At 26.2% G+C, this 13479-nt stretch overlaps 1 protein-coding gene across 3 annotated transcripts in view; it reads right to left on the reverse strand.

Annotated features, from left to right (window-relative positions):
• LOC100169220 (ATP-binding cassette sub-family G member 4) overlaps positions 1-13479 on the reverse strand; it is a 31810-nt gene that overhangs the window by 14372 nt on the left and 3959 nt on the right. For 2 of the 3 annotated variants that reach the window (XM_003247985.4, XM_003247987.4), the window contains exon 1: positions 4217-4403. The exons of the other annotated variant lie outside the window; for it this stretch is intronic. The gene's annotated coding sequence lies outside the window, so the exon portion shown is untranslated. Of the gene's footprint in view, positions 1-4216; positions 4404-13479 lie in introns of those variants that run through there. 3 annotated transcript variants of the gene reach the window in all.

Genomic DNA, 13479 nt, shown 5'->3' on the forward strand with positions numbered 1-13479 from the left:
AATAAGTTATGAATGAATTGAACAATATGTACACTTATGCACGGGATATTACGCAAAGTTAAAGTTTTTTTTATTTCATGGCTTACAAAGGTGACACGAGTCGTGAAAATATTGTTACAAAAACAGTGGATCGCGAATCAAAAAGGTTCAACACTACTAGTCAAAACCATAAATAGGATGAAAAATGTTTTTTTTATTAAAAAATGTAAAATTCATTAGGTTTATCTTTGACAACAACTTAGATCTATTCTTAATTAAAAAAAAATTGATTTGGGCATTTGTTTGTAAATATCTGTGAACTAGTGTTCACAATTCACATACCTAGGTATGCGTCTATAGCACAAATTATAATTATTAAGATATTATCACTGATAATTATAAATTTTTTTATTTCCTACCGAAACATGAAGGTAGGTATTATTTTTTTTCAATACAAATTTCGAAAAATAAGGTGAATATAAATCCATATTCACTTACATATTACATAGGCACATATAGTTAAATATGTTATATTTGGAAATTTGGAGTAGAAAATTCTGCAACTAAGGTGAAATGTTGTATTGAAAACCTAGGAAATGGTTAAGGGAGTCTGCGTTGAATAATTTTGCACTTGGAACGCAGTTTTTAAATTGTTGGATTGAGCTCCTCCACTTAATAATTCCCAATTCGAGCACTGACTATATGTCTATATAGGTACTATAAACTATGTATATTAATGATCTGGGTCATATGTTTGAAAGTCATGTACTCATGTGTCGTAAAATTGAGTCGCATAATATTAAGTCTCATAAAAGTCTTGTATTTAAATAAAAATATTTGTTAGAAAAATTGTTTCCGCATGTGTTATAAATATTTTCAAATGTGCAGGTATTACCATAATATATTGTGTATCATTGTATCAAGTATCAACTACCCATTTACAGAGTATAATAATAGGTATGTTACCTTATTTCATTTCGATAATACTTATTGGCAAACCTATAGGAAATACTTTTTGATCGGTTTATTTGGTGATAAGCGAACAGTTTATCATGCAAGAGTATAGAATTGTATTATAGAAATGTATGTTTTTAGTCAATATTATTTTAAACAATTAATAAGGAATTACATCTATTAATTTTGACTATTAAAAGTAGAATATGTCTATGCATAAGAGAACATTATATTGTTTTACAAATTGTATGCATATTTTGGTATAATCTAACCCATATTGATGTGCATTATTTATAAGTTATCATTTTGTTGTAGTGATTTTAGTAGGTAAGAAATATAATTTTTTAACACATGACTTATAGTTTTATAATATATATATATTTTTTTTTTAACAGCTGATTTTTATGAGACTTCATTTTAAAAATCTCAATTTTATGATACATGACTTTTGAACACTTGACATGGTACCTTTTGGTACCATATATATAAAATGTATAAATATGTTATATTATTATAAGTTGTAAAGTCATGGCTGCCCGTAAATACATTAAAAAACTTAAGCATATCTTGCGGTTTGAGCTTTTTGGACTATCGTTTGAATGACGTGGCTTCCAAATTCCAAGTTAAATAAAAAAAATTTTGTTTTGGATGTTTATAGTTTGCACGCTACCGGTGTTACTCAATTATCCAATGCGCCGCGATGAACTTGTAAAAGTGCGTCACGTGATACTACATATATTATATATGATATATACATTTATTATTTATACAATAATACCCATGGGTAAACTGCAGTTTAACTACTTTATACTGAATTGTAAATATATTAATTTATCTTCGATTTTTATTAGGTAGGTACTACAGATTTTTCAAAGTTGCTCATATATTTTTACTCTAAATAGCAAACATCTTTATGGGCATTTATGTAATAAAGTATGACCAATAAAAATTATGAGTAAGCTATAATATACACTCAAAATTGTTTTTGAAATGTTAGGTTTATCATTATTTTCACATAATTAAAAATATACCTACAATATACAGATTTCCGCTGTTATGAGCAAATTAATAAGTGAGACAAATGCTATGCAGTATGTGTGTTATCTGAATTACTTTTTTTTAATAATTCTGATTAAAAATATTTTTAATACAAAATTATGAGACTGCAGTTAACTGTTAAGCATCGATTTATTATTTATTTAGTACTTAGTAGTAAATATCATAGGTACATTTTTTATTAACATCTTTATGACGCGGGTATATTCAAGAGGAAAACTTACCAATATACTAAAATATAAAAATCAATAATCTAAACATTCTAACCTATTACTTTAAAACGTTATTAAACTGATAATATAATGATTACATATTATATAATATATACAGCATGATTATTTTTTTTGCATTAATTATATTAATTTAGTAAATTTAATTTTGTTAATAAAGTGGATTACCTATTTAACTTTTAAATTTAATGTTAATTCGTTTAGGTAAATACTATAATATTTATTGATCAAATAATAGTTTTGGATCATAATACTACATGTTAAATCACCCAATTAATATTTTAATATCTCATATACTCTCATGGCAACAATCTTGATGATCATAATCTATTAAAGTAAACTATATTCCCATCATTTGACATTTGTATAACTATATTTCATTGTTTATTGTCTATATTATATTAAGTATTAGATATAATTTTTGTATATATTAATATAGCTGTTCTTATATAATTTTAACTATTAACTAGCCTTATTTATATTAAAATTGTTACTTATTCACAATTGCCACTATTATAAATGTACCTATTTGAAATTGGACAATTTGTCCGTAAATAAATAAATAAATAGTTAATAACAAACAAACGTAAGCATTTGTTATGTATTTATCACACGAATTAAATTGTAACATACTTTATTTCCAAACAAACCAAAATAATTCCGGATATAACTCATTAATGAGCAATATTTAATTTGACAATAAAAAAAATGTATTATATTGTATATAATAGAAAGGTATTAGGTACCTATTACTATATGTGAACATTTAATACATTAAAATGTTCTATGTTAAACATTTTTAAATTATATTATGTTCACTGATGATATTTTATGTAAAATTTAAATATTTTATGAATATACACAAGTTCAAAAAAATTAATTTAGAAATTAGTTAGTTAATTAATAAAAAATTAATTCTTAAAAAATGTATAGTTGTATGTATTAGGTACACATACTTGATTTTATTTTTTATGCAATAATCTAAATATTAAGTACATATATAAATGTAACTGTACGAAGTAGTGGGAGTAGTGGGACTTTTGTCTGGTGGAAATAGATGACGGGCAATATAATTTCTACAAATCGACTACCTACAAAAGTCAAACATTTAAAACACTCTGTATACTATTACTAGCTATAAGAAAAGTTTAATCACAGTTTATCTTTTTTATTGAAAAAGTCTACAATTATAAAAATAAAATATATCAATCTGTTTAGTAGGTTAATATCCTTTATTGATAAGAATTACTTAAGATGTTGAGTTGTATATATATTTTGTCGGTATCGACAATAGAAAAATGGAACATTCGTTAAATTCATAATACAAATAATTGATGGTTGTCCATAAACTTTTATAGATAAAACACATGTTCAGGTACCAAAAATAAAACAAATTATTTATGAATTAACTTTAACAAGAAATTATGAGAAAAATAATATTTGGTCTCCCTAAATAATATTTTCTCCAATTAATCAAATATATATTATACATAAAATAATATACATATAATATATACAGCTAGTTTGAGCATTTTTAAGTACAACTTTTATTATAATTACTTTTTTTCAATATTGTGTAAATTAAGTAAAAGGTCTAAAAAAAATTTGTATGATAAACTATCGAATAGCAATTCTTGAAAAAAAAAAATCGTACGCATGAGTTGTGTGATGAACTCTAAAAGTTTCAATTTAATCAACGTTATTTCCTTTTAATTTTTATATAGTAAAGTTGCATACTATTTTCTCATGAAATTAATGCATATATATATAAGTATAAATTTAAATAAAGTATAAAAGTTCTCCTCAGTAAACGAACGCTGTATACTAAAAATCTGCGTTTAAAAAATGAATAATATACATTTTGTTATTACGCTCAAAATGGGGTTGATACAGAAAATATAAAAATATATAGAATAAACAAATATAAAAAAGTTTAAACGCTAATATTTAGTAACAATATCGTTTAGTTTAAAGTAGCTATTTTTAATCTGAATTACCTTGTTAATGTTAAATCAAGCAGGTGATCGTGGGTAAATTATATGCTTGAAGCCTTGAATAATATTGATGCATCGACGTAAGTAGCTATTGTTTGATTGACGACTGGTCCAGCAAACAACACTCACACGCGACTGACCGGAATATAAAAGATATCGGTTTATTAAAATTTAATGTACTGACAAAACATATTATTAGTGTTAAGAACAGTTTAATCTAAACGGTTGAATTTTGACCTCTGAATTGTATTTTATCACGAGACACGTTTCCCACTAGCCAACAACGATGCGCCAACATTTCGAATAATATAAGCGATTGTAGCAATAATAAATAATAATAATAAGAATAATATATTTTTAATTTCGTATAAAATATATATTGCATCAATAATTTGAATTGTGTTGAAACCGCTTAGTAAATAAATATTAATATATTATAGGTACTTTTTTATTTTATAGAAAAAATCATCATTAGCTGATGATGTATGTATATTAGGCATATCGTACATAGCTAAAGCGAATAACAAATTTCTCATATACATCGTTCCGGCATTGGTAGAGCGTGTGTTCTACCGGGCATTTAAAGGTTTAGTGTGTGATCTACCGAGAAAACTGTAAATAACTAGTTAAATAAAAATTATAAATAAATATGTAATATTATGTAATAAAAATGTAATTCAATCAAAAGAATAATTATATTTAATACATTAAAGTTTTTTGTGTCTTCAAAACAAATGATACAATTATAGTATTAGTCAAAATATATAAATTATGTTCAAAATATGATAATTTGTTACAATATTACATTTTATCAAACATAAACTTTCGTTCCATGTTTGACTACAAGTTATTGTACTTCTATTTATGTATACCTACTGTGTAGTGTTTAACCACAAGTCAGTGGTTACATTTTTAGGTAAGACCTATCTCACGTATTTCGGTACTTTTTAAATATTCATTATTATTTTTAGTATCAGAAATTTTAACTTTGGATGTTAAAATTAATACGATTCATTTTTATATATTTTTTATTAGAACAAACTAGAATATAATATATATATAATCCGTATGTAATAAAAATGTATACGATAAGTAATATAGTTGGGGGGTGGGGGGGGTCCATAAATTATAATATTTTATTATAATAATTATTTGTGTTGTAAAAAAATTGTTGAAGCCCCTCTCCCCCCCAGATCTTTGCTCTGGAACCGTGCCTGAAGGCAGCTATAGTGTTTCTTAAACTTTTTGAGATCAAGGAACACCAAACAATAATATTTTTTTATGCGTAACCCCTATAAAAATTATTTTTAAAAAAAGAGTGTACACAGAACATGGTGATAACTAAACTATAAATTAAAATACTAAATACAACAAAATTTCATACTATAATTGACTATCATGTAAAATTTAATAATATATATTATTTTGAACATTTTGAAAAAGCACTTGAGTTTCGTGGAACCTTTAAGTTTAAGAAATACTGAATTAAGGTTTGTTTGGATTGCGACAGAGGCTCTGGTTAGGTTGACATTTATTGAAATAATGATTGAATCGTCGGCGAAGGTAGCAAGAGTGGTGTTTTCAGAGTGTGGAATGTCGGATGTAAACATGTTGAAAAGTGTTGAAGCTATATATTACCCTGGATTGCCTACTTTAAGGAAGTGGTTTTGAGATAGGTAGTTCGTCCTCATAAAACTATTAATGTTGGCCTATTATTTTTAATTAAAATAAAGAGCAGGTATTCATTTTAAATTACACAGTCGTAAGTTAAAACAACTTTTTAATTAGTAATAGCTGATAGGCGATGAAAAATATTTATTACTTAAAATTACCTAATACCTTTCTGGCATGTAATAAGTTTATTTCTTTAAATTTTAAATCACTGATTATCGTATGTGCAATGTACAATGAAATGCAATTTACAATAAGTACAATGTAACATACATTTGTGTAATTTAAACCGAATACCTTACCTAATAACTAATGTGTTGCCGTGTTGGAACGAAAGATCTGTAGTTGATGTCTTATGTATTTAGGTATTAATATGTACATATTGGTCTTTAAATAATAATATAATTTATATGCAATATTAAATGAATTAGTTAAATTTATCTAGTTGAGCAACTATAATAACACTGCAATTTTCAAATGAAACTATTCGTTTATTTCTCATATAAATTATAGGCTTACGATTTTGAAGAAGGATCTATATCTATACGTCTTAATAAGCTATAGGTACTAGATGTTTAATTAATAATTATTGTAAACAGAGATTGAAAATTGAAATAGTTGTTTATTAGAACATTCCATTATGAAATTTCACAAAACTAAAAAAAAAGTAAAAAAAAAAACAATAGGTATTGTACTTATGACACAACAATCGTACGTAAGACCTATCTAACACTTTTCCCTAAAACACACAAATACCCTATGTCTGCCTATTGATTATTACTGCACGGATTAAAATACTTTAGAAACCTTACATAATATCAATTGTGTAAAGCTATATAGATATTATATTATTATTACTAATTTTTACTTCTATATGGGAACATGGTGCAAGTGGGGTACCTGGGCAAAGTGGGGACATTGTATTATCTATTTATTTAATGTAAACAAATGATAATATTATTAGATTTATGGCTTCCTTGGTTGTCTGAGATTGTGTGGTAAAAGTTTTGAATCAAACTATCGATTATTTTGCAATTAATCAATGTAAAACTGGACATATGCCTATTATAATTTACTTGATAATAGAATTACATAATTTGTTATTTATTTATTCAATTATTTATTTTTTTGTTATAATTAATTTTTTTTTTATTAAAAAGTCTATGTTGTTTGTTCTATGATTAAAGTTCTTTATTTATGTTTAAATAAAATAAAATCAATGGCTCTAGGTAATTTAATTATTTGGGGCAAAGTGGTTTATACCTGTCTGGGGCAGTGCAGGAACAATCCAAATATTCTTAAAATAAAGTAAAAACTTCTGTTGATAGGTAGATTCACTATTTATTATGTAAAAAATGGCTTCATTGTCTTTGTGCTGAGTTTGAAGAAAAAGATTAGAAAACCATGTTTAAATGTGAATTTTGTTTCTAAAATTATTTTTATGTTTTATAAAATTTAAAAAGTTACAATTTATAATTTTATTTCTTTTAAGTTAAGCTATACGTTTAAGTATATTAACGTTTTTATAAATAATTTGTTGTGTTTATTAAATTAATTAAAATATATGGAATTTTTTCGTATGTCCCCACTTTGCCCCATACGTGGGGCAACGTGGGGTAAACTCTACGTTTTTACATCCTTTTAAACTTAAATAAAAAAAAAAATCAAATTTTCATAAATTATGTATTATCAATTACGATAACCTATAGAATGTGTGAACAAAATTTGAAAGGAAAAAATTGATTTTTAAGTGAATTACAGGTCTTCAGACATTAGCGTCCTAACTTTGCCCCATGTTCCCCTACCTATGTTATTGGAAACAGATTGCTTTTTTTTTTCGTCATTCTAAATATAATATATTTATTATTTTATTAAATGGATATTGTTCTATAGTACGAATGCTGCCGTCACAGCCTCGCAGATGATGGTACAATTATTATACAGCTATATTATAATATACTCGGGGTCAGAGCGGCGCAAACCCGTGAGAAATACATTTTGATCCGCTGCCCGTCACACCACTATCTTCTGTACCCCTCCCACCATGCCATGCAACAATAATAATATAATAACACGCGGCCCTCGTCCTATTTCTCATCCTCATCCTCCTCTTCAGCGCTTCTCTTCGCCAACGCTACCGTTTAAACGCTACAACGATAATATTATTACAGTAATCGCAGTACAAAGGCGGAAGACACGCTATAATGGAAAAGTAAGTCTTATTGTAAACGATAACTCTATATGTATGTGTACTATATAATATATAATATATATATACATATTATGTGTATTATGTTTATATGTCTCTCGAGTTTAATCCCACGAAGAGTTAAATATCATCGTATCGCATCATGAAAGCGGTTATAAATTATAGTATATATATAGATATATAATAACAACACTGTGTACGGGTGAAATTTGCTAGTGTTTATTGTTTCAAAGTTCTTGACGCCGGGAATATAATCTAAAAGCGTTATTATCATGGTGCGTTCAAATCTGCATATATAGGTACGGTACCCGAATAATACAGTATACACATCGGGAAAATTGTATGTATCATATTATTTATTCACATAAAAACTAGTTTACAATCTTCATTAAAATTCAAAAGTATTTATATATGTTTTAAAACTAACAACTGCAGTATATGTCTGCATCTTGTAATATACAAATATAATTTATTGAATTTAGGACTGGTCCTAGTGGCGTGTACACACAACAATTATAGCTATACTACGATTGTTTTGATATTTATATCAATTTATTTATTACTATCCGCAGAAACAAAATAAGTATACCTATACACAGTTTAAAGCAGTGCATTTTAGTTATGCGTAGGTACTATTATTGGTGTTATCGTCTATAATTCGTCTATCGATTTCGTCGGAAGTTGTCAATTATCATCGTCTCCGTCTCATTTAATGTCTATAACCTATATACACGTTGTTAAGAACCATTATATTACTATTTTTTATATTTATTTACATAATTATATCTTGCAATACGTCGAACAATCGATGATGAAATACCTAATATTGAATATTGTGCATCCTTTATTATGTTTCCCATACAGAGTATTTTTAGGGTTTAAGAAAAAAAATTCAATGAAAAGCGTAATCAGTTGAAGAGTGAAGGGTAGGTATAGCTCATATTATGTGTATTATGTTTATATGTCTCTCTCGTTTAATCCCACGAAGAGTTAAATATCATCGTATTGCATCATGAAAGTGATTATAAATTATAACTAACTTAACCTAACCGTATGGCTCCATCCTCCGTGGCACCTCTGGTGTAATTTAAACTATTTAATACTATATAATTTGACTATAGCTGAATTGCCACCCAGTCAAAATTATTTACTTAATATGATCTCTATATTAAGTAGGTACGGCACACATACGATATATCATAGATACCATACTACCGCAATATCATGACAACGTTGAACCTATAACTATATTACATTTGTTAAACGTTTAGCTCTTGACATTTGTTCTTATTAGTTATTTTCAAGCCAAGTTTGGATTTAAAAAATTGTGTTTGTATATATAGGTATTTAAAAAAAAGGTGGGCAAGTGGATGTCGCTCTGCTGTACAGTAGGTTACAAGTGGGTCACTGTATAATGGATGGTATTAAATTCGAATTCAATGATATAATATCACTGTATAAGAAAAACGATTCTGAGCGGAGACGGTATATCAGTCTATGTAATAGACATATATATACTTATCTATGGTATTAAAAAAAAAATTGACCTATAATAGGTACCTATAATAAATTCCAAATTAATCATATCATAATATCTATTAGGTACTTATAACGCGTTATACATCAACAAAAAACCGTGGTACTATCATAGATATATAATAGTATACTTTAGAAGTTTCAAGTACCCACGAATAATATTATACAATCACAACAAAATAACTAAAATAGTTATCCTAGGTTTTTAATATGTAATTTCGTCCAAATTTGTACTTAAAATGACTATAAAAATAAACTGTGTAAATGTATTTTTTAGATTTTTTGGTAACAGAATTAATTACTTACATGGAATCTTGTTTTAAATTTTCAATTCTTAGATACAAATATTGAATATTTTATAAATTTTTAACTACAAAATAATTTTTCAAATTAAGAGAGAATAAAAGAGAAAAAAAAAACTAAAAAAATTTAAAACTGAAAATGTCCGCAAACAGCTCAAAAAGAGTCAAAATATTTTCAAAATTGTATGGTGTATAGGAAATGCTAATATAAACATTCAGTAAACTTTTCAAGTATCTGCAGTTATTCGTTTTTGAATTACAACAAAATAAGGAAATCGCTACATGAGAAATCGAGTGAATATCCAATGTCGTAAAAATTTGAATTTCAAACGATCATAAAAATTTAATTTGACTTTCTTATAGATATTTTTTGTTTGATAAAGGTAGATAATCTTATAAGGAATCTTGTATTACATTTTCATATCTTAGATTTAAAAAGAAAAATTTTTACGAATTATAAACTCAACATAATTAGGTAAATTTCGTGATTTTTCCATATTTTGTCATTTTTTGAACTTTAAATGCTTATAAAAAAAACTGTGACTAAGGATTTTTAATATTTTTCATCTGCTTTGGAACAATATACTAGGAGCCTTCTATTAAATTTTCAAGCTTTTTTATCCAACAAATAAAATTTTATTGATATTTTTAGAAAAAAAACTAAAAAAAAATGGTAAATGAAAATGACCGTAAAGAGCTCAAAATAAATCAAAATATTTTGAAAATGTTATGGTGTATAGAAAATGCTAAGATAAACATTCAGTCAAAATTTACACCAAAAACCAAATTCAATTTTGTGGAAAAATCGATTTTGCGTAAAAATTCCCGTTTTTCCTTAATTTTTCTTTTGTTTTTCCCGGCGCTTTTGAAAACTACTGGGAAATTTAATTTTGACCTTCCCAATGCACCAACGATATTCACTTTCCGATCGAACAAGATACTGAAGTTGAAAATCGTAGCATTATTTCGACTACTTATTGTGTACACAGACACAAAAAAAAAAAATAAATAAATAAAAAAAAAAAAAAAAAAACACACATCATTGTAAAATCAATACATTCATCGTTCCACTCAGAATCTAAAACACATCATTGTAAAATCAATACATTCATCGTTTCACTCAGAATCTAAAATTTGAACTTACTTAGTTTTAAATATGATTTATGAATATATTAATGAATATATTATGCACTATAATAACTGACTAGTTCACATATATATATACTTTATAAAAAGGATATAATATAATTTAAAAGGTACAGTAATAATAAAATAGGGTCTGTTTTAAATTTAAAGCGCAGCCAGGGAGCTATTTGATTGCATTGCTTTGATTGAGAATGTTTTATTATATTATATTATATTTTTGGACAGTCAGACAATTTTTAGCCCCTTTATAATGGCCTATAACAACTTTTTAGCTTATACATAATTAATATTTGGTTTAAGAAATAACTTCCTTACAATAAATTGTCATCTTTTTTTTTAACTGTTTAGACAACTGCAAGTAGTTAGGTATGCAATAATTGCTATAATATTACAAACTTCGTTTACAACACTCCTGTGTATACTGTTTAGTTATTTTAAACGATATGAGTTCAACATATATAGGTATTTAATGACTTATTTTAATAACTTGATAAGAAAATGTGTCAAATAACCACGTAAACCCTATTTTTATAAACATGTGATAACGTAGAACGAAGGTCTCCGTCTGCGTAAGAAAAATTACAATTCCTACAGAATTAAAAAAAAACAAAACTAGTTTTCTACGTAATATGTCATAAATGTCATATATTTATATGATATCTATATGTGTAGGTATATATAATTAATATTTATAGGTTTTAAATATCAATCTGACAAAAAATCGTGAGTAAAAGTTAGTCGGATAAAAACACCACGTACCTATAAATGTATAGGATTTTATTATGTGTAACAGTTTTGTGTTGTACTGACCTCATTTAAAATAGGAAAGCCAGTATACAACCTTGAGCTTTATCCCGAGTCTATGACAAAAAAAAATTAAATATGTTCGTAGGTACGATTTGTAAATAATATTGTTGTGATTGCATATTATTGTGATTATGTAATCAAAATGTTACTTCATTACAAATTACATTGTTTTCTTATCGATGTTTTTTTTGTTATTGAATTCCATTATGGAAACGCCAAGAGAAAAATTATTATAATTGACTCGGTACGATGTTTAATTATTTAACATGACAATTTATTTTGTTTAGTCCTAAATATTATTATTTGTTCTTATTAATTTTATGTATTGTAACTATACAGGGTGGTTATTTTATCATGAGCTTAATATTATTGTTTGCGAAGATTTTAAGTTAATTAGATAAGCTAATTTGTAAGCATATAAAATTAGATAAGTGGGGTAGGTATATAGTGCCCCAAAATGTCAAGGGCCGTAAATGGTTAAGTTCCATATGCAAACACTTCTATTTCACTTATATCAACTCAAACTTCAAAGGAACTAACTATTTGTTCATATTTGGTAAGAACTAAGCAGACAATAAACAAAATAAGACTTAATTTTTTACGTAATTGATTTTACTTCGGAATTTAATATAAGCAATATGAAAATATAACTTTTCACCTAAAACATGATCATTACCTATGATGAAAAACATTAAAAATTCTTTAAATAAAATTATAAAATCATAAAAAAAATAGGTAGGTACCTTTTAAATATGAAGTTTTTCATATAACTGATTTGTATGGTATATCACTCTGTAATCTGTGTGCATTAAAACATTAGGTACAGATATTCTATCAATAATTTTTAGTTAACAAGTTAGGTGAGCTAACCTAATCTATTTATGTTATGGTATTTATCGTATTAAATGTGTCGCGAGAACAATTGACCGGTTATATTATTGTGTACAGGGGCGGATAGGGCTATTTTATGTTACCGGGAAATTAATTCAAGGGGGGCCCCGAACGGAAGGGCCCCAAAAAATTTTTACTCGATTCGCTCGCAGTACAATCGCTAATCTAATTTTGTAATTTTATGTACACTGTTTGAGGATGTCAAAAAAATAAATAGTATGCTGCAATTCTGGCAACATTTTTTATTAGGTACAAATTAATATATTATTTTTTTTTTAATATTTCACTTTGTGCAGCTACCTTATCAATTATATCATTAAGATTAATTTCAGTTAACGTTTCTTTTTCAACACTCATTAACATAAAACTTTCTACATTTTCTTGGACATTGAATTTCTTAAATAATTTTTAACCTATTTAAGTTTTGAAAAACTACGTTCACATCCTACTTGAATGATTGAAAACGCAAGAAACAATTTATATGCAAAATACAGACCTGGGTAAGCATTACTAAATAAATTATGATTCAAACAGCGATCGATTTAATTACATTTACAATAATTGCTTTTCTGGAGGCTACATCATCCACATGATGTTATAATAAATAATTACATCTTATAAGTTATAATATTATATTTAATATTGATCGCATTGTATGATAGAAGGATAAAACAATTTTACATAATATACACGATATTTATTAT

The sequence above is a fragment of the Acyrthosiphon pisum genome, chromosome A2 (assembly GCF_005508785.2).
Source record: "Acyrthosiphon pisum isolate AL4f chromosome A2, pea_aphid_22Mar2018_4r6ur, whole genome shotgun sequence".
NCBI classification, from domain to species: Eukaryota; Metazoa; Arthropoda; class Insecta; order Hemiptera; family Aphididae; genus Acyrthosiphon; species Acyrthosiphon pisum.